The 22207-nt window shown below is 40.5% G+C and overlaps 2 long non-coding RNA genes across 3 annotated transcripts; both read left to right on the top strand.

Moving 5' to 3' along the window:
• Window positions 1–153: 153 nt before the first annotated feature.
• On the top strand, window positions 154–1323 carry LOC139839200 (uncharacterized). The gene is made up of 3 exons (XR_011756871.1): window positions 154–291; window positions 980–1107; window positions 1199–1323. It is a non-coding gene; the product is annotated as an uncharacterized lncRNA (long non-coding RNA).
• A 52-nt stretch (window positions 1324–1375) lies between these two features.
• Window positions 1376–3290, top strand: LOC127349015 (uncharacterized). 2 transcript variants are annotated; one of them, XR_007880074.2, is made up of 4 exons: window positions 1376–1513; window positions 1749–2624; window positions 2716–2780; window positions 3130–3290. It is a non-coding gene; the product is annotated as an uncharacterized lncRNA (long non-coding RNA). The 2 variants fall into 2 exon arrangements; XR_011756870.1 differs by having other exon boundaries at window positions 1749–2780.
• The last annotated feature ends 18917 nt before the right edge of the window (window positions 3291–22207 follow it).

The following is a 22207-nucleotide window of genomic DNA, read 5'->3' as shown; positions in this document are numbered from 1 at the left end:
GCTTCCAATCCAATCGGCGGAACTCCACATTTTTGCCGCTGCCGCCAACACCGCTCCCTGACATCTGCCGTACGCGCGCTCTTCACCAACCGCGGCAAGCGCTCGCCCAGCTCGCTTCGAGCCTCCTGCCCTCTGGACTCGGCCATCCGTGGTCGTCTGTTTCTCTGGTGCTACCGCTACGTACTGCTGGCCTAAAATTTCAGCTCCTTCGCCTCTCGGTTTGTGGGTTGCAGCTGCTACTGCAGCCACGCCATATCAGTACAGCCCAACAACGCACTTCCATTTGAAGAGGTAATATGCTATTTCTGAAAGAATGAAGTAGTTACAGGCTATCCGCTATTATGCCCACCAAGTGTTTGTGTTTGTGTCTACGAATCATTTTGATTTTTATCTCTGTCCATTCTAATTTCTAATGGACCTGTATGTACGTGTTATGACTAATTTTAAAAACTCTGGTGATTTTGTGCATTCAATTAAACCATCTTTGTATGGATGGTGGATGTTTTTCCACTGTGAAATGACATTGACAAATAATGGAAGACAATTAGTTTTCTGTTGAATATTTAGAGGGTACTTGAGCTTCCTCCATTTGTATAGGCACATGTTTCCTATACTAATGTGGTGCCTTAGTGGAATCATGCAGGGATATTTATCTAGAAAGGGAATTGGGGAGAATTCAGATAATATACAATGAGATCCACCAAAAAATACAAAGATGGAACCTTTTTCAAGATATTATAAATGCGGTTGACTCACCGGTATCATCAAATGCAAAGCAAGATATCTCTTTAAGCTTGGTGTGTTTTAAACCATCTTTAAGCCTGGGTTATGATAGTCATTTTTTCTAAAACTATTTGGAGTGGATTTAATATTCGTGTGTTGTACAACCACATCTTCTCCATACTTTTGCTAATAATATGACTATTATGCTGCATTTTAGAAAAATATGTAACGCCTAAGTGGAATCGTGTATTGACAGTTATCTACAGATGAAATGAAGGGAAATTCAGCTAATCATGAGAAGATACACTAAAATACAAGAACGAAGTCCATTTAAAGATATTACAAATTCGGCTGACTTGCGGATATCGTCAAATGGTAAACAAGGTATATCCTTGATATTTGCAATCACCGGTTCGAAATAATATATTGTTCACTGTGAACTTTGTCATCATCAGCAAAGCTTTATTATTTGTAGATCTTCTGGTTAATGAAACTAAACGCCCAATATATCCATCTGGTGTATCCATACAATCAAGTAATCCTTCACATGGACATAAAAGTATTATAGGAAGAAATGCTTCTGAGCGCAAGTGTTATCGTGACCAGGAAAGATACGTGACGATGACTCTGCAACAGCGTGATGCCTACTCGCAAAGGAACCGTGAATACAAACGGAGAAGGAAGAATCATGATGCATTTAGCGAGGGTGTGCAATATGCAGTTAGCCAAATTAATAAAATTACCCACATCAACATGCACGCACCAGCTCTCGCCAACAGACGCGAGAAAGGTACGTATCTATCAATACAGTTCAAAATCCATCTTATCTATTAGATACAAAATTACATGACTTAATTATCCATACAGTCTAGCATAAATGGATATTAAAAGGGTCAATGGCAATATGTTTATTTTCAAGACATGCAGTCAGATGATAAAATGTTTATATACCACAGTGCAAGAGGTGTATTTATTTGTATATTTTTTTCTAACTTTTTTCTTTCTTTCTAATATTGTTGATGCAGTTGGACTCTTAAACATGTACCGAAGAATCAATTGGTGAAGATTATGTGCGCCTACCTGAAGATATAATTATTGGTTACACTGATTCAGAAGCATCGGTTAGTAAGTTAGTCAACGATATCTTTCCTGCACTTGACCACTATGGAAGATTGCCATCCTATATAAGTGCCCGTGTCATTATTTCCACTAAGAATGAATATGTGGATGAAATAAATACGCTACTTATAAACCGATTTCCTGGGGATGAAAAGGTTTACTACAATTTTGATTCAGCAGTGGATGATACACAGAATCACTACCAACCCGAATTCCTGAACTCTCTAACACCTAATGGCTTGCCTCCACATGTTCTCAAGTTGAAGATCAACTGCCCAGTAATCCTGCTTCGAAATTTGGATCCATCTAATGGATTATGCAATGGCACAAGACTTATTATCAAGGCATTTCAAGATAATGCTATTGATGCAGAAATTATTGGAGGACAACATGCTGGAAAGCGCGTATTCCTTCCAAGAATTCCTTTATACCCATCTGAAGATGATGTATTCCCCTTTAAATTTACAAGAAAACAATTTCCAATTCGTCTTAGTTTTGCTATGACAATTAATAAAGCTCAGGGCCAAACCATTCCAAATGTTGGCATCTACCTTCCCGAGAATGTGTTCTCTCATGGTCAATTATATGTTGCTTTGTCAAGAGGGATATCAAGGCAAACAACAAGAATACTTGCCAAGCCAAACAAGGATATTGACTCATCAGGCAAAAGTACCAAAAATATTGTGTATAAGGAGGTATTGATGGTATGATAAATTTGAATTATGAATCAATGCCTTTTGTTTCGTGTATGATACCGCTTTTCATTCACTCCTAATACATAGGTATGTTGATCACTGGCTACTATTTTATATATGTTAAAAATATATTTTTCGATCATGCAGCTAAAAGTGATGCTCTTTTTTCCTTTGTCAGGAAGTAGCATGTTTTTTTGGCAGCACTATAGTTCCATTGCATGCAAAACCACGGTGCAACTACGGGTACTTCTTTGTTTTCTTCAGTTAGTACTGGACGATGGTTCTTCATACTCTCTAGATCAATGTTATGGTGATTTTTACTAAGGAGATATATATATATATATATATTTTGTAGATTTAAAAGATGATCCTTGTTCTTTTATGACTAGACTGGATTATTTGATTTACGAATCTTGAGTGTGATTAACTAATTTTGTTGTAATTTTAGATGCTGGTAGGTTCTTACAAAAACTATGCTGAAGGTTGCGTTCTGTTTGGTATTGTAGAAGATGCCATTTAATACCCTTTCTCATAGAAGAAAGAATTTTGTATTAATAAATGAATGTCTCATGTCTTAAACTTTCTTTTGCAGGGGAATTTGGAACCATGTGCCTGTTTTGAACGCGAATAACCTAAAGTGAAGGCCTATGATAGCCCTATGTGTCCATGTTTTCGATCTTCACTTCTTTTGAAGAACACCAAATTTAGTTCTGATCCTATGAAACATGAATGATGTACTTATGAATCAGCTCCGTTGAGACAACATGGATTCATCACATTTGGCGCAACATATGATAGACGATGTCAATGTATTCCATAATATTTTCACATAATATTTCATTAGTTTGTAACTATGTGTATTTGTTTGAGTTCTAAAAGTCACATGTATTTTTGTTATGTTGCCTTGTTTGGTTGGGGACGTGCAAAGCACGTGCTGTTTACTAGTATATATATATATATATATATATTTCCTACTCCTGGGTGTAACTACATCCACGTCTCATATACTACCATACGGAAGTATATAACATACTTTATTGGTTTGAGTATGTTCGTACACTATATCTAAGATACTTCATACCAACTTTGGTGAAAAAAAATTAAATACACCCATAGTTTGCAGTATATATACAAAATACATGCATATTTATACGTAAATAAACAGTGTACGTAAAAAAGTGTACATACTACCTACAAAGTAGTATATATACTACCAAAATATTCTTACATACTTCATACTACATGTATATACTCTTCGGTATGATAGATACTACCTAGATTGTATGAAACACACGTGGGAGTAACTACACCCGGGTGTAGCATGAATATGTCCTATATATATAGGTCTGCTATTCTCGAACCGGTTCGAGAATAACTATTCTCGAACCCTTTCTGAACTTCCCGCTGCGCGGATGTGAACTTCTCGGCGAGACACAAAATTTCTTGTTTTGACGGACAGTTTTTCAAGGTTGATTTTTAAACCGAATGTCGAAATGATGCATATGATATACCGTTGGAAAGATATGCAAATTTCGCATCACTTTCGTTCAGATTGTTTTCCCAAATTCGTTACAATATAAAATTAATTTCAAATATACTAAACTCTCTTTTCGCGGAATTCATTGTTTTCATAAAGTTATTTGGCCGCTATTTTCAAACCGTTTGCCGGATTAAGGCATATGATGTACCATTGGAAAGGTATGGAAATTGCGCACCACTTTCGTTCGGATGGGTTTCCGAAATTTTACACGTTTTAAGAGCAGATTTAAATATACTCAAGTTTGTTTTCGTGAACTTCTCAGTTTTCGTACTATTTTTAGGCACTATTTTCAAACTACTCGTCGGATTGGTAGATATGATACACCGTTGGAAAGCTATGAAAAATGTGCAACTTTTTCATGCTGAACATTTTTCCAAATTATGAACAGTTTAAAAGTAATTTTAAATATGATAAAAAGGAGATGTTCATCGGCACGCCACGGGTTCAAAATTGACATGGCTTGGGTGCTCAAGTGGGGCGAGGCAGCATATTAGAGTGAAATTAGGCTCATATAGATGTCAACTACTCAAGGCGGGGGTCGATTTGGTCAACTGGAGCTAGCAGGGATGAATTTAGTACATAGGATTTCCGCCCGTAAAAAATGGAGAGGCTGAACTTCTTTCGACACATAAGCGAACTTCCTAGTAGGTGCTACTGAACTTCTGATCGCGGTACAGATTGTCTTCGCTGCACCTGGTCATTTCGTTTTGGTTTCAAACTGTTTCCCGAAATGATACAACTAATATATCATTGGAACGCTATGCAAATTCCACATCTTTTCATAGAAATCAATTTTCAAAATACTTAAAAAATTAAGAGCAGATTTCAATATGGAAAATCTGTTTTCTAAGTTTCGCAATGTTTTTCCTAATGTATTGTAGAGTGAACTTCAATGTCACATGCATTGAGCTACTTAGTTCACTTTGTGAAATAGAACATGAAATGAATCCCAACACTAATAAAACAGTGAAATCGCACTTTACACAAAGTATATTTCCTGTTTCTCATCAGCCATCTAGACAAAACAATATCCCCCAAAATATAAAAGTTAACTTCCCCACGTTAATAAAATTAACTTCTTAATTTATCTTCTCGGTCACAAATCTGCAACTTAGACATGACTATATATGTTCCCAAATTTCTTTGTATACTACAATATTTTTTTGCATAGTGGACATAAAGTTTTCATACAGTGAATTATTTCTCTGTTTGTTACGAAGTGAATTCTAATATAGTTTATAAAGCGAACTTCTGTGTTGGAGTGAACTTCTATTGCTTTTATATTGCAAATAGTATCAATTTGTGGAGTTGAATTTGATTTTGATTTTTACGGATGAAGTGTACTCCTCTCGTGAATGAAATGAACTCTTGCGTACAATAAAACTCAAGTTCAATAAAATATTTACTATTACATGGAAATGAATAAACAAGAAAAATAACTTTATAGCCTAGACTTCTGTTGTTATACGTAGTGAATTCCACAAAATATAGAAGCAAACTCCCTCACTCGGCACCAGCAGCTATTTCTCTTTTTTGTGAATACTGGCGTGAAACTACTACCATTTAGTGAGCAATTTCAGGAAGGTTGATCTTGGTCTCGAAATGAGAGATGAAATTATTGTACAGCCTCAGAGCATTGCCCGCCTGCACAAAAAGAGAAGACAAGAAAGTGAAGCGCACTTATATTTTTTTCTATACAATGAATTTCCTATTTTCACCAATGTGCACTTCGAAAAATACATTCTAGTAGTTTCTCTGTAAAATAGAATACAATCAACATCAGTGAGAACCCAACTATGCATCAACAATAAATTATCAACAACACTTCAGCGATTATCAATGTTAATAATAGCATTAAGAAGCTACAGCAGCTACACCGCCTGTAGCAAGTATATGAAAACTGAAGAAATGACTAAGTTGGAGGCAACTTACCAGATTGTACTCCTATCAGTCTTGTAGCAAACTTCAAGATGATAAAGCATATCACTCAAAAACGAACTTCACCTATTTATGTGTCAGAACTAGCAAAAGGATGTGAGTGAACTGCTATTGAATTCACTTTCAATGAACTGTCTTTTCTTATGTCTGAACTCTCTTTTTGTGTGAACTTTTGCTAGTTTACAAAGTAGGAAATCGACTCCCAACACTGACAGAGTGGATTCCCCAGTAAGAATAAGTTAACTTCCAGCAAATAAAAATTCTATCTAGACGAACTGAACTTTCTCAACATAATAACGTAAACATCTCACACAGTAACAAATGGATTTCTATAGTTTATACAGAGAAAAAACATGATAATAGCAGCAAATAAGAAGCAAAGAAAATCAATCAGACTAAGCTTCTCGAAGTGTACTCTGGTAAACGTAAATTAAGTCTGACAATATATGAAGTGTACTTCCTGATAATTGAAAAAAAAATATGCAAAACGAACTTTACAGGACACCGAGGAGGGGCGATGAACTTCCAGGATAAATTAAGTGAATTTTTTTGTGCTATGTAAATGTGAACCATTTTCTGAGCTGTTGAAATAAACTTTTTTGTTTACAAAAGTGATTTATATGGACCAGAATTTGAACAAGAATGAACTTCTCTAGCTATTCTAAAGCCAACTTTTTGTAAATTAGGAGTGTCCACATAGATAGGTATATTCCAGTGGAAATTACTCTAGAAATATAGTTCTTCTAATAAGCATAAAAGCATTTTTTATGAAGTGAACTTCGGCTTTTCAGTAAACAAACCTCTATAGCTTGACAATTGGACTTTATTTTCACATTAAATTAGACTTCTCTTGCAAGTCAAATTGAATTGTTTCGACCAAAAAATTTATACTAAAAAGATAAAACTTTCTAGTAAGAAAAATCTGAACTTTCACGTAGACAAATGTGCACTTCCAAGCAATTACAATGTGAACTTTCCGATCAAATGGACAATGCTAAATCCTAGAGAAAAAAAGGAGGTGAACTTCAAGCATGATTGTAACACAAACATCAACAAATTCATGAACTTCACATTCATGTCTATCTGAGCTTCACATTTATCCATTTGTGAATTTCAAAATTCAGTTAACAAAAAATTTAAAATCGGAAAGACTAATTTAGCTGGCAGGAATATCTAAACTGAAGTAGCAGGGAGATGTGAAATTTACCAATTAGGAGATGTGAACTCCACATCTCAGAAGAAGTGAACTTCCCAATAGAGCTCGTTGGAGGGGTCGCAAGAGAGGTTTCTTAAATGTAGACATCTCAAATGATCTTGGCCAAATAGGGAGTTCACACTATTACCAGGAAAGTACAAAACGCCATGTTATGAATGGTAGAATGTAACATAAATTAACTAAGAAAGGAACTTCTTTGTGTACATATAGTGAACTTATCTGAATGCTTACTTGCTTCCATGGCATGGCACATTGCCTCCATGACGTGAGTGAAGTTCACTGACAGCGATGTGCCTCAAAGTCCATGACAGTGCTCCTAGGAGTCGACGACCACGCACCTGGGAGTCCAAATTTCATGTCACAGTAAAGAAATATCCCAAATAATCTAAGAAAAATGTATCCACTTAATCTCTCGCATTCAACATTTCACTGGATGGAAAAAAGTTACAGACCACTAAGCAAAAACGACGAATCACCATAGAAATGAACTTCTCCGTCCAAATATAGTGAACTGGACTTGCCAGCGGTTGGATACAAATGCAGTAGCAGTTCATCACTGAACTTGTAGCCTGCCTGCTCCACATCTAAACTTTCATTGCGCATATCTGAACTTCCATCACCGTTGCGATGGAGCAGCTTGCGGTGGCGGGTGGCTTGTGCTCGCTGGCAAGGTGCGAAGGTAGATGGGCAGCGGTGGCTGGACGAAACTGAACTGTTTTTGTAAAAGGTGAACACCCTGTGTTGGACGAATTGAACTTGTCCAAAAAAGAGTGAGCTTACCATCCCATCGTACTTATGTTTCTGAACTCCCTAATATGTTGCGTGCTTTTTAAGTAAACCCATGAGGCATACGAATTAACTCCCCAAAAATAAGAAGTGGACTTTCCCCAAACTATAATGTGAACTAATTCTTTTTCGTACCATCCCAAATTGTTGTATTAAACAGGAATCAACTTCACTTTCTGAAGGAGATATGCCCTAGAGGCAATAATAAAGTGGTTATTATTTATATCTTTATGTTTATGATAAATGTTTATATATCATGCTAGAATTGTATTAACCGAAACATTAGTACATGTGTGATATGTAGACAAACAAGAAGTCCCTAGTATGCCTCTTAAACTAGCTTGTTGATTAATAGATGATTAGTTTCATAATCATGAACATTGGATGTTATTAATAACAAGGTTATATCATTGTGTGAATGATGTAATGGACACACCCAATTAAGCGTAGCATAAGATCTCGTCATTAAGTTATTTGCTATAAGCTTTCGATACATAGTTACCTAGTCCTTATGACCATGAGATCATGTAAATCACTTATACCGGAAAGGTACTTTGATTACACCAAACACCACTGCGTAAATGGGTGGCTATAAAGGTGGAATTAAGTATCCGGAAAGTATGAGTTGAGGCATATGGATCAACAGTGGGATTTGTCCATCCCGATGACGGATAGATATACTCTGGGCCCTCTCGGTGGAATGTCGTCTAATGTCTTGCAAGCATATGAATGAGTTCATAAGAGACCACATACCACGGTACGAGTAAAGAGTACTTGTCAGGAGACGAGGTTGAACAAGGTATAGAGTGATACCGAAGATCAAACCTCGGACAAGTAAAATATCGCGAGACAAAGGGAATTGGTAATGTATGTGAATGGTTCATTCGATCACTAAAGTCATCGTTGAATATGTGGGAGCCATTATGGATCTCCAGATCCCGCTATTGGTTATTGGTCGGAGTGAGTACTCAACCATGTCCACGTAGTTCTCGAACCGTAGGGTGACACACTTAAAGTTGGATGTTGAAATGGTAGTACTTGAATTATGGAATGAAGTTCGAATATTTGTTCGGAGTCCCGGATGAGATCCCGGACATCACGAGGAGTTCCGGAATGGTCCGGAGAATAAGATTCATATATAGGATGTCATTTTATGTGAAATAAAATGTCGCGGAAGGTTCTATGGAAGGTTCTAGAAGGTTCTAGAAAAGTCCGGAAGAAACCACCAAGGAAGGTGGAGTCCACAAGGGACTCCACCTCCATGGCCGCCAGCCTAGTGGGGGTGGAGTCCCAAGTGGACTCCACCATAGGGGCCGGCCACCCCCACCTGGGAGGTGGGAATCCCACCTTTGGGTGGGAGTCCTAGTTGGGCTAGGTTTCCCCCCTCCTATGGAAGGTTTTGGTTTCGGGTCTTATTCGAAGACTTGGACACAAACACTTGGGATCCACCTATATAATGAGGGGCCAAGGGAGGGGGCCGGCCAACCCCAAGACCATAGCTTGGCCGCCCCCCTTGAGTGGCCGGCCACCCCCTCCCAAACCCTAGCTTTGCTCCTCCACTTCATATTGCCCGCGTAGCTTAGCGAAGCTCCGCCGGACTTCTACACCGCCACCGACACCACGCCGTCGTGCTGTCGGATTCAAGAGGAGCTACTACTTCCGCTGCCCGCTGGAACGGGGAGGTGGACGTCGTCTTCATCAACAACCGAACGTGTGACCGAGCACGGAGGTGCTGCCCGTTCGTGGCGCCGGAACCGATCGTGATCAAGATCTTCTACGCGCTTTGCAAGCGGCAAGTGATCGTCTACCGCAGCAACAAGAGCCTCCTCTTGTAGGCTTTGGAATCTCTTCAAGGGTGAGACTAGATACCCCCTCGTTGCTACCGTCTTCTAGATTGCATCTTGGCTTGGATTGCGTGTTCGCGGTAGGAAAATTTTTGTTTTCTATGCAACGTTATCCTACAGTGGTATCAGAGCCAGGTTTATGCATAGATGGTTGCACGAGTAGAACACAATGGTTTGTGGGCGTTGATGCTCTTGTTATCTTTAGTTTGAGTACTTTGCATCTTTATGGCATAGTGGGATGAAGCGGCTCGGACTAACTTTACATGACCGCGTTCATGAGACTTGTTCCTCGTTCGACATGCAACTTGTATTGCATAAGAGGCTTTGCGGGTGTCTGTCTCTCCTACTATAGTAAAGATTCAATTTACTCTTCTATTGAAAACATTAGTATCAATGTTGTGGTTCATGTTCGTAGGTAGATTAGATCTCTCTCGAAAACCCTAAACCACGTAAAATATGCAAACCAAATTAGAGACGTCTAACTTGTTTTTGCAGGGTTTGGTGATGTGATATGGCCATAATGTGATGATGAATATGTATGAGATGATCATTATTGTATTGTGGCAACCGGCAGGAGCCTTATGGTTGTCTTTAAATTTCATGTTGAGTAGTTTTTCAAAGTAGTTGTAATAGTTGCTACATGGAGGACAATCATGAAGACGGTGCCATTGACCTTGGTGCTTCGCCGACGATGATGGAGATCATGCCCGAAGATGATGGAGATCATGTCCGTGCTTTGGAGATGAAGATCAAAGGCGCAAAGACAAAAGGGCCATATCATATCACATATGAACTGCATGTGATGTTAATCCTTTTATGCATCTTATTTTGCTTAGATCGCGACGGTAGCATTATAAGATGACCCCTCACTAAAATCTCAAGATAATAAAGTGTTCATCCTTAGTAGCACCGTTATCAAGTCTTATCGTTTCGAAGCATCTCGTGATGATCGGATGTGATAGATTCGATAAGTACATACAACGGGTGCAAGACAGTTTTGCACATGCGGATACTAAGGTGGCCTTGACGAGCCTAGCATGTACGTACATGGTCTCGGAACACGTGATACCGAAAGGTAGAGCATGAATCATATGGTTGATATGATGAACACTTTGAGTGTTCGCCATTGAAATCACACCTTTTCTCGTGATGATCGGGTTTAGGTGCGGTGGATTTGGTTCGTGTGATCACTAAGACAATGCGAGGGATATTGTTTTGAGTGGGAGTTCACTTAGGTTTTTAATTATGTTGAATTAAAATTTGAACTCAATTTGTCATAAACTTAGTCTAAACTATTGCAAATATATGTTGTAGAGATGGCGTCCCCAATCAATTTTAATCAGTTCCTAGAGAAAGAGAAACTTAAGAGCAACGGTAGCAACTTCACCGATCGGTTCCGTCATGTGAGGATCTTCCTCTCGCGGAAATCTGCAATTTGTGCTTGATGCACCGCTAGGTGACCCTCCCGCGTAAGATGAATCCGATGAAGTAAAAGCTGTTTACGCGACTCGGAAAACTCGGTACTCTCAAGTTCAGTGTGCCATCCTGTGCGATCTGAATCCGATCTTCAAAAACGTTTTGAGCACCATGATCCTCATGAGTTGATGAATGAGCTGAAAGCTATATTCGAGACTCATGCGGCGATGGAATGCTATGAAGCATCGAAACATTTCTTCAAATTGTATGATGGAAGAAGGCAGCTCCGTTAGTGAGCACATGCTCGCCATGACCGGCATGCGAAGAAACTCAGTGACTTGGGAATAGTGATTCCTAACAGATCGGGGATTAATCGTGTCCTTCAATCACCGCCACCAAGTTACAAGAACTTTGTGATGAACTACAATATGCGTAACATGAACAAGGAGTTACCTCGAACTCTTTGGCATGCTAAAAGCTGCCGCGAGTGAGATCAAGAAAGAGCACCACGTGTTGATGGTCAACAAGACCACCAGTTTCAAGAAACAGGGCAAGTCTAAGGGAAAATTCAAGAAGGGTGGCAAGAAAGCTGCCACGCCTCCTATGAAACCTAAGAATGGCCCTAAGCCTGATGCTTGAGTGCTATTACGCAAGGAGAAGGGACACCGGAAGCGTAATTGCTCCAAGTATCTGGCTGATCTCAAGAGCGGCCTTGTCAAGAAGAAGAAAGAAGGTATATCCGATATACATGTTATAGATGTTTATCTCACTAGTTCTCGTTCTAGTACCTGGGTATTTGATATCGGTTCGGTTGCTCATATTTGTAACTCAAACAGAACTAAAGAATAAACGACAAGCTGAAAGATGAAGTGACGATGCGCGTTGGAAATGGATCCAAGGTCAATGTGATCGCAATCGGCACACTTCCTCTACATCTACCTTCGGGATTAGTTTTAAGCCTAAATAATTGCTATTATGTACTGCGTTGAGCATGAACATTATATCTGGATCTTGTTTAATGCAAGACGGTTATTCATTCAAGTCTGAGAATAATGGTTGTTCTATTTTTATGAATAATATCTTTTATGGTCGAGCACCACAAAAGAATGGCTTATTTCTGTTAGATCTCGATAGTAGTGATACGCATATACATAACATTGATGCTAAGCGAATTAAACTTAATGATAATTCTACTTATATGTGGCACTCGCTGCCTTGGTCATATTGGAGTGAAACGCATGAAGAAACTCCATACTGATGGATTACTTGAATCACTTGATTTTGAGTCACTTGATAGATGCGAAGCATGTCTAATGGGAAAAATGACAAAGACTCCATTTTCTGGTATGATGGAGCGAGCCATCGACTTATTGGAAATCATACATACCGATGTATGTGGACCAATGAGCGTAGCATCGCGCGGTGGTTATCGTTATGTTCTAACCTTCACAGATGATCTGAGTAGATATGGGTATATCTATTTCATGAAACATAAATCCGAAACTTTCGAGAAGTTTAAGGAATTTCAAAGTGAAGTAGAAAATCAACGTAACAAGAAGATCAAATTTCTACGATCTGATCGTGGAGGTGAATATCCGAGTTATGAGTTTGGCATGCATTTAAAGAAATGCGGAATACTTTCACAATTGACACCGCCGGGAACACCTCAACGAAACGGTGTGTCCGAACGTCGTAATCGAACTCTCTTAGATATGGTTCGTAGTATGATGTCTCTTACCGATTTGCCGTTATCATTTTGGAGTTATGCATTAGAGACAAATGCATTCACTTTAAATAGAGCACCATCAAAATCCGTGAGAAACGACACCGTATGAATTATGGTTTAATAAGAAACCTAAGCTGTCGTTCTGAAAGTTTGGGGTTGCGAAGCCTATGTAAAGAAGTTACAACCGGACAAGCTAGAACCCAAAGCGGAGAAATGCGTCTTCATAGGTTACCCTAAGGAAACTATAGGGTACACTTTCTATCACAGATCCGAAAGCAAAATCTTTGTTGCTAAGAACGGAACCTTTCTTGAGAAAGAATTTCTCACTAAAGAAGTGACTGGAAGAAAAGTAGAACTCGATGAGATTGATGAATCTATACTCGTTGATCAGAGTAGCGCAAGATCGGAAGTTGTACTGCCGCCTACACAGCAACGAGAGGAAGCTAATGATAATGATCATGAAACTTCGAACGAGGAAACTATCGAACCTCGCAGATCGACAAGGGAACGTGCCACTCCCGATTGGTATGATCCTTGTCTAAATGTCATGATTGTAGATAACAATGATGAGGACCCTGCGACGTATGAAGAAGCGATGATGAGCCCGTATTCCAACAAATGGCAAGAAGCCATGAAATCCGAAATGGGATCCATGTATGATAACATAGTATGGACTTTGGTAGACTTACCTGATAGCCGAAAGGCTGTCGAGAATAAATGGATTTTCAAGAGAAAAACAGATGCTGATGGTAATATTACTGTCTATAAAGCTCGACTTGTCGCAAAGGGTTTCCGACAAATTCAAGGAGTTGACTACGATGAGACTTTCTCACCTGTAGCGAAGCTAAAATCTGTGAGGATTTTGTTAGCAATAGCTGCATTTTTCGATTATGAGATTTGGCAGATGGATGTCAAAACGGCGTTCCTTAATGGAGACATTGAGGAAGAGTTGTATATGGTACAACCCAAAGGTTTTGTCGATCCTAAAAATGTCGACAAAGTATGCAAACTTCAGCGTTCAATCTATGGACTAAAGCAAGCATCAAGAAGTTGGAACCGACGCTTTGATAAGGTGATCAAAGACTTCGGGTTTTTACGGTGTCATGGAGAGGCCTCGTATTTACAAGAAAGTGAGTGGGAGCTCTGTAGCATTCCCGATATTATATGTAGATGACTTATTATTGATCTGAAATGATATAGAACTATTAAGCAGTTTTAAGGGTTATTTGAATAATAGTTTTTCAATGAAAGACCTTGGTGAAGCATCGTATATATTAGGCATCAAGATTTATAGAGATAGATCAAGACGCCTAATAGGGCTATCACAGAGTACATATCTGGACAAGATTCTAAAGAAGTTTAGAATGGACGAAAGTAAGAAAGGGTTCTTACCTATGTTACTGTGCAAGGTATTGAGTAAAACTCAAGGACCTGGCTACAGAAGAAAGAGAAAGGATGTGTAACATCCCCTATGCTTCAGCAAGAGGCTCTATTATGTATGCCATGCTATGTACAAGACCGGATATAGCACATGCCGTTAGTTTGACTAGCAGATATCAAAGTGATCCAGAATGGAACACTGGACAGCGGTCAAGAATATCCCGAAGTACTTGAAAAGAACTAAGGATATGTTTCTTTGTTATGGAGGTGACCAAGAGCTCGTTGTAACAAGTTACACCGATGCAAGTTGGAACACCGATCCCGATGACTCTAAGTCACAATCTGGGTACGTGTTTATATTGAATGGTGCCGCAGCAAGTGGGCAAGCTCGAAGCAAAGGCACGGTGGCGAAGTCTTCAACGGAATCGTAGTACATAGCGGCTCGTGAGGCTTCATCGAAGCGGTATGGATGAAGAGGTTCATTGTAGAGCTCGGTGTGGTTCCTAGTGCATTGGACCCATTAATCATTTTGTGATAACATGGGTGCCATCGCCAATGCACAAGAGCCAAGGTCACACAAGAGGCTGAAGCATATCAAGCTGCGTTACCACTCGATTCGTGAGTACATCGAAGATGGAGAAGTAAAGATTTGCAAAGTACACACTGATCTGAATGTAGCAGATCCGTTGACTAAAGCTCTCCCTAGGGCAAAGCATGACCAACACCAGAATGCCATGGGTGTTAGGTATATTACAATGTAATCTAGATTATTGACTCTAGTGCAAGTGGGAGACTCAAGGAGATATGCCCTAGAGGCAATAATAAAGTGGTTATTATTTATATCTTTATGTTTATGATAAATGTTTATATATCATGCTAGAATTGTATTAACCGAAACATTAGTACATGTGTGATATGTAGACAAACAAGAAGTCCCTAGTATGCCTCTTAAACTAGCTTGTTGATTAATAGATGATTAGTTTCATAATCATGAACATTGGATGTTATTAATAACAAGGTTATATCATTGTGTGAATGATGTAATGGACACACCCAATTAAGCGTAGCATAAGATCTCGTCATTAAGTTATTTGCTATAAGCTTTCGATACATAGTTACCTAGTCCTTATGACCATGAGATCATGTAAATCACTTATACCGGAAAGGTACTTTGATTACACCAAACACCACTGCGTAAATGGGTGGCTATAAAGGTGGAATTAAGTATCCTAAAGTATGAGTTGAGGCATATGGATCAACAGTGGGATTTGTCCATCCCGATGACGGATAGATATACTCTGGGCCCTCTCGGTGGAATGTCGTCTAATGTCTTGCAAGCATATGAATGAGTTCATAAGAGACCACATACCACGGTACGAGTAAAGAGTACTTGTCAGGAGACGAGGTTGAACAAGGTATAGAGTGATACCGAAGATCAAACCTCGGACAAGTAAAATATCGCGAGACAAAGGGAATTGGTAATGTATGTGAATGGTTCATTCGATCACTAAAGTCATCGTTGAATATGTGGGAGCCATTATGGATCTCCAGATCCCGCTATTGGTTATTGGTCGGAGTGAGTACTCAACCATGTCCACGTAGTTCTCGAACCGTAGGGTGACACACTTAAAGTTGGATGTTGAAATGGTAGTACTTGAATTATGGAATGAAGTTCGAATATTTGTTCGGAGTCCGGATGAGATCCCGGACATCACGAGGAGTTCCGGAATGGTCCGAGAATAAGATTCATATATAGGATGTCATTTTATGTGAAATAAAATGTCGCGGAAGGTTCTATGGAAGGTTCTAGAAGGTTCTAGAAAAGTCCGGAAGAAACCACCAAGGAAGGTGGAGTCCACAAGGGACTCCACCTCCATGGCCGGCCAGCCCTAGTGGGGGTGGAGTCCCAAGTGGACTCCACCATAGGGGGCCGGCCACCCCCCACATGGGAGGTGGGAATCCCACCTTTGGGTGGGAGTCCTAGTTGGGCTAGGTTTCCCCCCTCCTATGGAAGGTTTTGGTTTCGGGTCTTATTCGAAGACTTGGACACCAACACTTGGGATCCACCTATATAATGAGGGGCCAAGGGAGGGGGCCGGCCAACCCCAAGACCATAGCTTGGCCGCCCCCCTTGAGTGGCCGGCCACCCCCTCCCAAACCCTAGCTTTGCTCCTCCACTTCATATTGCCCGCGTAGCTTAGCGAAGCTCCGCCGGACTTCTACACCGCCACCGACACCACGCCGTCGTGCTGTCGGATTCAAGAGGAGCTACTACTTCCGCTGCCCGCTGGAACGGGGAGGTGGACGTCGTCTTCATCAACAACCGAACGTGTGACCGAGTACGGAGGTGCTGCCCGTTCGTGGCGCCGGAACCGATCGTGATCAAGATCTTCTACGCGCTTTTGCAAGCGGCAAGTGATCGTCTACCGCAGCAACAAGAGCCTCCTCTTGTAGGCTTTGGAATCTCTTCAAGGGTGAGACTAGATACCCCCTCGTTGCTACCGTCTTCTAGATTGCATCTTGGCTTGGATTGCGTGTTCGCGGTAGGAAATTTTTTGTTTTCTATGCAACGTTATCCTACACTTTCTATATGCAATACATAGAAGAAACATCAAACTTGGGCTCGCTCTAAGAACAGGAAGGAAAGAAAAGCAACACATGGAAGTTCAGCAGACATCAAAAAACTGTTACTCACTTTTGTTGTCAATAAACAAGAACAAAAGAGTTTCACTGCATCACGAACAGAGCCAGTGAACTACCTCTCGCTGCATCGAAAAAAGACATATTTTCGATGCAGACCATGTGCAATTCAGTGCTAATTAAAACACATTGTTATAACTGACGAACATATATGTAGATTTTATTTCAAATATGTCAACGAGCCGACGATTCATCACCTAGAGTGACCCGGCAGATGTCTCTGCATGCGGCACCCATGTTGGTATCTTTTTGGGAGGCACACATGTTGGTCTTCGTGGGGTCACGCTGTGGACTTCATGACATTAGCGAAAAAACGAACTCCAAATGAGAACAGAGCTAACACCCATACATACACAGCTAACCGGAAGAAGGTGAATTTTCCAAAAACAAGAACGTGAACTTGTCTAGAACAAACAGCAGATAAATCAAACATGAATTGATATTTTTGTGTACATATGAAGACGCTAACTATTTAGCTGGGCTGACAGTGAACTACTGGCTGAAAGCTTTCACCACGGTGGTATACCAACAGAAAGAAATCATCACAGGACATAGTACACTTCTACAAAATGAAAAGTGAATTTTCTTTTCACTGGGCCAGGTTTGTTTTTTGCACAAGAAACAGAGAAGAACACATAAATAAAACAGAGAGACAGTGAACTTATGGCGAATCTTTCACCAGCAGAAAGAAATCACCGCAAAAGGTAGTGAGGTTCTACAAAATGAAACGTAAACTTTCTTTTGTAAACAAACCGAACTTCTACCTTTTTATATATAGTCAGAAACATGTTAACACATACATACTTGTAAGAATGAATCCCCAGTCCAGACGTAGTGAACTACCCAGCAATGGTTTCTTTTAACACGATGAGCTGCTGTTAATTTCAGAAGGTACGTTTTGTAATAAAAGTGGAGTTCATGGTAAAGAAATACTGATCCATATCATGCAAAACGAAAAGTGAACTCCTACTTTGGTTTAACACATCAAACTCTACAAAACGAAAAGTGAACTTTAATTGTTTTACACATCAAACTCAAAAGTTTTTTTATAGTGGACTTGGGTAAATAATCATATGTCGCTTAATAAGTGGACTTCCTATTGTTTAGCTTTTCTAAGTTAATAGGAATAATGAACTTTCACACAAAATAAAACCGAATTTTCACATTGAGATAAAGTGAACCTCGAAAGGAAAATGATGTGAACTTGCAGGCAAAAATAATTGACAGAGTGAATTGCGTGACAAAGAGAAGGTGAACCTTTTGGTGAATTCGAGATGAACTTCCTGTATTTTTAAAGCTGAATGGTTTCTTCAATCACCCCTGCCTATGTATAAAAAAGACAAATAGCGCCAGAAGAATGGCTGCAGCTGCTTGCCTATTACATATTTCTTATCTAATGTCAGATCAGAAACATAAATACACAAGTGAATCAAATCTCCCAAAAAATATATAAAGTGAACTTGCCATGTAAACAATCCGAACTTCTTTTGTCTGCCCGAACGAATGAACTACCTAGAATAAAAAGTGTGCTCCCAGTGCCAAACGCAGTAATCTTCCTAAATAAACTATGCATAATGCAGTTCACATACGAGGCATCAGCATTGCAGTTCACATTAGAATGGCAATTCACATTTGTTGCAGTAGTAGCCCAATTTACATGATGGGGAGAGCTCACCGAAGGAAGAGTACCAGGCGGTGGCCGTGTCGAGGGAACCAGGTGTTCTTCGACTGAAACGCGACAATTAGAGTATAGAGTTGTAGCTCGATCAAAACATGGGACTGCAGGTGACCAAGAGGGAGGGAGCGAGCGCCTACTGGAGGTGGATGGCAGGCCAGAGCAGTGCGGTGGTGGGCGGCAGGCCAGGGCAACATGGTGGTGAACTCCCGCGTGGTCTGTGAACTGTAGAATAATTAACTGTGTACTGAAGTTGTATGAGTATGTGATCTCTACAATTTTTATATATACAAATCGTAATCTTTCAAGTGCACACGAACTGAACTTCACGACAAAAGAAAACTGAACTGCATGTGTGGCCTGATTGAACTGTTTTTTCGATCCAAACTGAATTTCCTTTAAGGAACGAACTCCCCCGTGAATACCAAAGAAACTCCCAAAATGATGAACTTTTTCGACAGAAAAAGGTAAACTTACAAAATGAAGTGAACTTTTATTTAGTTTATATATAAAGAACCGCCTATTTTCTCCTATGTGCACTTCTAGACAAACCTCTATTAGTTTCTCTATTAAATAGCACACGGTCAACATCAATGATCTCTCAACAAAGCATCAACCACAAATTAGTAGGAGCACTGAGACATTTGCAGTGTTAATAATAATAACAGCAAGAAGCTACAACAGTGGCTCTCTTACCTGCCGCTGGACAGGGTGTGTCTGGTACCCACCTGCAGCAAGTGCTTGCTCTGCTGGACCCAGAGAAGGTCCATAGAGTCGAGCAGTGCCCTGCCTAGCCAACGACGGGACTAGCGGTGCCGGCGTGCACATGACAAACACAGACAGCATCATCGAAAGCACCACACAGCCCATCTGCGAACTCCGCATGCACGTATCTCTGAACTTCTGCCGCCGGCAGCGTCATTGGCAAACTCCTGCATGTTTATATGTGAACTTTCAACATGTTTAAAACTGATATATTCACCAAACGAAATGAACTCCCGAAAATATGAAAATGAATCTGTCAATAGAAAGATACGAACTTCTATTAAATATTTCTCTCAGCAACTCTTAACAACAAATATATGTATTTCATTGTAAACTAGGAGTTCAACAGAGACCAACATATTTCCGCTGGAAATCATTCTAGAAATATAGTTCTTCATTTTAGACATAAAAGCAAGTTTTTATGAAGTGGCCTTCAGCTTTTCAGCAAACAAACCGCTATAGGTTGGCAAGTGTACTTTCTTTTTCACCGTAAATTGTACTCCTTTTGAAAGTGAAATCAAATTGTTTCTACCTAAAACTCGTTTACTCAAAAAAGATGAACTTCCTGGTAATACGAAACTGAACTTTCAGATGGACAAATGTGCCCAGAACCTGTGTACAAAATCCCAACATCAAACTGAACCACATACTCACTTCGCATATAATTGGCTGCAAAAACAAAATGCACTCTTTTTCTTTATAAAATGAATATACACATGCACTTCGCATATAACAGTAGTGCATTTCTCGAAACCGAGAGCAATTTTATATGAGCATATTTTAGATTGAACTCTTAACTTCTAATCCAACTTCCAAACATATATAACTAAACTTCAGACATGGACGAGGTGAACTTTCGTTTTTGAAGTGCGACTAGTTTAAAATGGAAGTGTGACTAGTTCAAAATGTGAACCAATCTTCCCGCATATGCATCCATGGTTGTAAAATTCTGAACTACACGTTCAGGAGTTCAGGAAATTAAGAACCTGCACTCACCATGTTGCTTAGCTGTCAAAATAGAACACTCTTATGCACCTACTCCTCTATTTAGTGAACTATTTATGCCGACTGAACTATATATGTCTAATTAGTGAACTGCTGACTAGTCATGAGTGAAATTAGTAAGAGTTGGAGAGGCGAATTGCCCCAAATACATACGTTTATAGTGGGAAATAGAATTGGTTATTGGTGAACTACCTATATGAAGTTATAAAGTGTCCAGAACTTACTGTCCAGAATATGAACTCCTTCAGCCTAATTGAAGTGCTAAACACTAAATTTCCCACATACGTACTGAAAAAAAATGAATCATCCATACCACATCAGCCGTATAAAAAATTATCTTCACGAATTTGGAGAAGTGCAGAGCGAAAAATGCACAAACCTGGTGCTCGTTGGAGTATAGAAAGTTGCTCACGCTAATGCACAAACCTGGTGCCTGCAGCCTGTAGATCGGGACTCCTAGGCGGAGCTTGGATGGGCTCCTGGGCGGATCAGGGGTTGATTCCCGTTTCGGCCATTGGTGGATTCCGAGGTCGCCCGCACTGGATTCCCGTGGCAGATGTGGACTCCTGGGACTCACGATGGTGGAATTTCGGGGCTGCACTGAGTGGTCGAGATGCAGGGAATGGTTGTGCGTGACCTCAGTGGTGCGGGAAGCCAAGTGGGGTACGACGGTGGTGGTCGCCGAACGTAGGGTAGCAACGCGAGATCTGACCCGCGATGGGGACGCCGGGACGGTGCGCGGGGCGGGATGTGGGCGGCGGCGGCAGGGACAGAAGGTGTGCGGCAGCCTGCGGGAATGGCAGTGCGTGTGTGGAGCTAGATGCGTCTGTGCGAGGCTTGTTTTTACGGGAGGCCGCCGAGGCGATGTTTTGGTGCCGCCAGAGAAGAAAGCGGCGCAGGGATGCGGTGGTGCCGCCAGGAAGAAGGGGGCGGATTGGGCGCCGCCGCCAGAGAAGAAGGGGGCGGATTGGGCGCCGCCGCCAGAGAAGAAGGGGCGGATTGGGCGCCGCCGCCAGAGAAGAAGGCGAGGCGGATTGGGCGCCGCCGCCAGAGAAGAAGGCGAGGCGGATTGGGCGCCGCCGCCAGAGAAGAAGGCGAGGCGGATTGGGCACCGTCGCCAGGGAGGAAGGCGGGGCGGGATTTGGGGACGGGCGGCGAGGTCCTACCGATAGGGAAGAAAGTGGGGTCGTGGGGAAGTTCAGAAGCAGGGGCCGCACGGGTGTGGGACTGTAGGTTTTCTTGGGTTGGTTCGGTCAGCAGCAGGGGTTCGAGAATAGCTATTCTAGAACCACTCTTAAGGGGGGTTCGAGAATATTTGAGCTACATGCATATTTATACGTAAATAAACAGTGTACGTAAAAAAGTGTACATACTACCTACAAAGTAGTATATATACTACCAAAATATTCTTACATACTTCATACTACATGTATATACTCTTCGGTATGATAGATACTACCTAGATTGTATGAAACACACGTGGGAGTAACTACACCCGGGTGTAGCATGAATATGTCCTATATATATATATATATATATATATATATATATATATATATATATATATATATATATATATATATATATATATATATATATATATATATTTTTGCCAAGTTATTTACTGGATTCAAAATCTAAAATCACTATACCAAGTTATGTAAATATTATAGGATACT

Source organism: Lolium perenne, chromosome 4 (genome assembly GCF_019359855.2).
Source record: "Lolium perenne isolate Kyuss_39 chromosome 4, Kyuss_2.0, whole genome shotgun sequence".
Taxonomy (NCBI): Eukaryota; Viridiplantae; Streptophyta; class Magnoliopsida; order Poales; family Poaceae; genus Lolium; species Lolium perenne.
The sequence above is the reverse complement of the archived record's forward strand: the minus strand, read 5'-3'. Positions and strand labels throughout refer to the sequence as shown.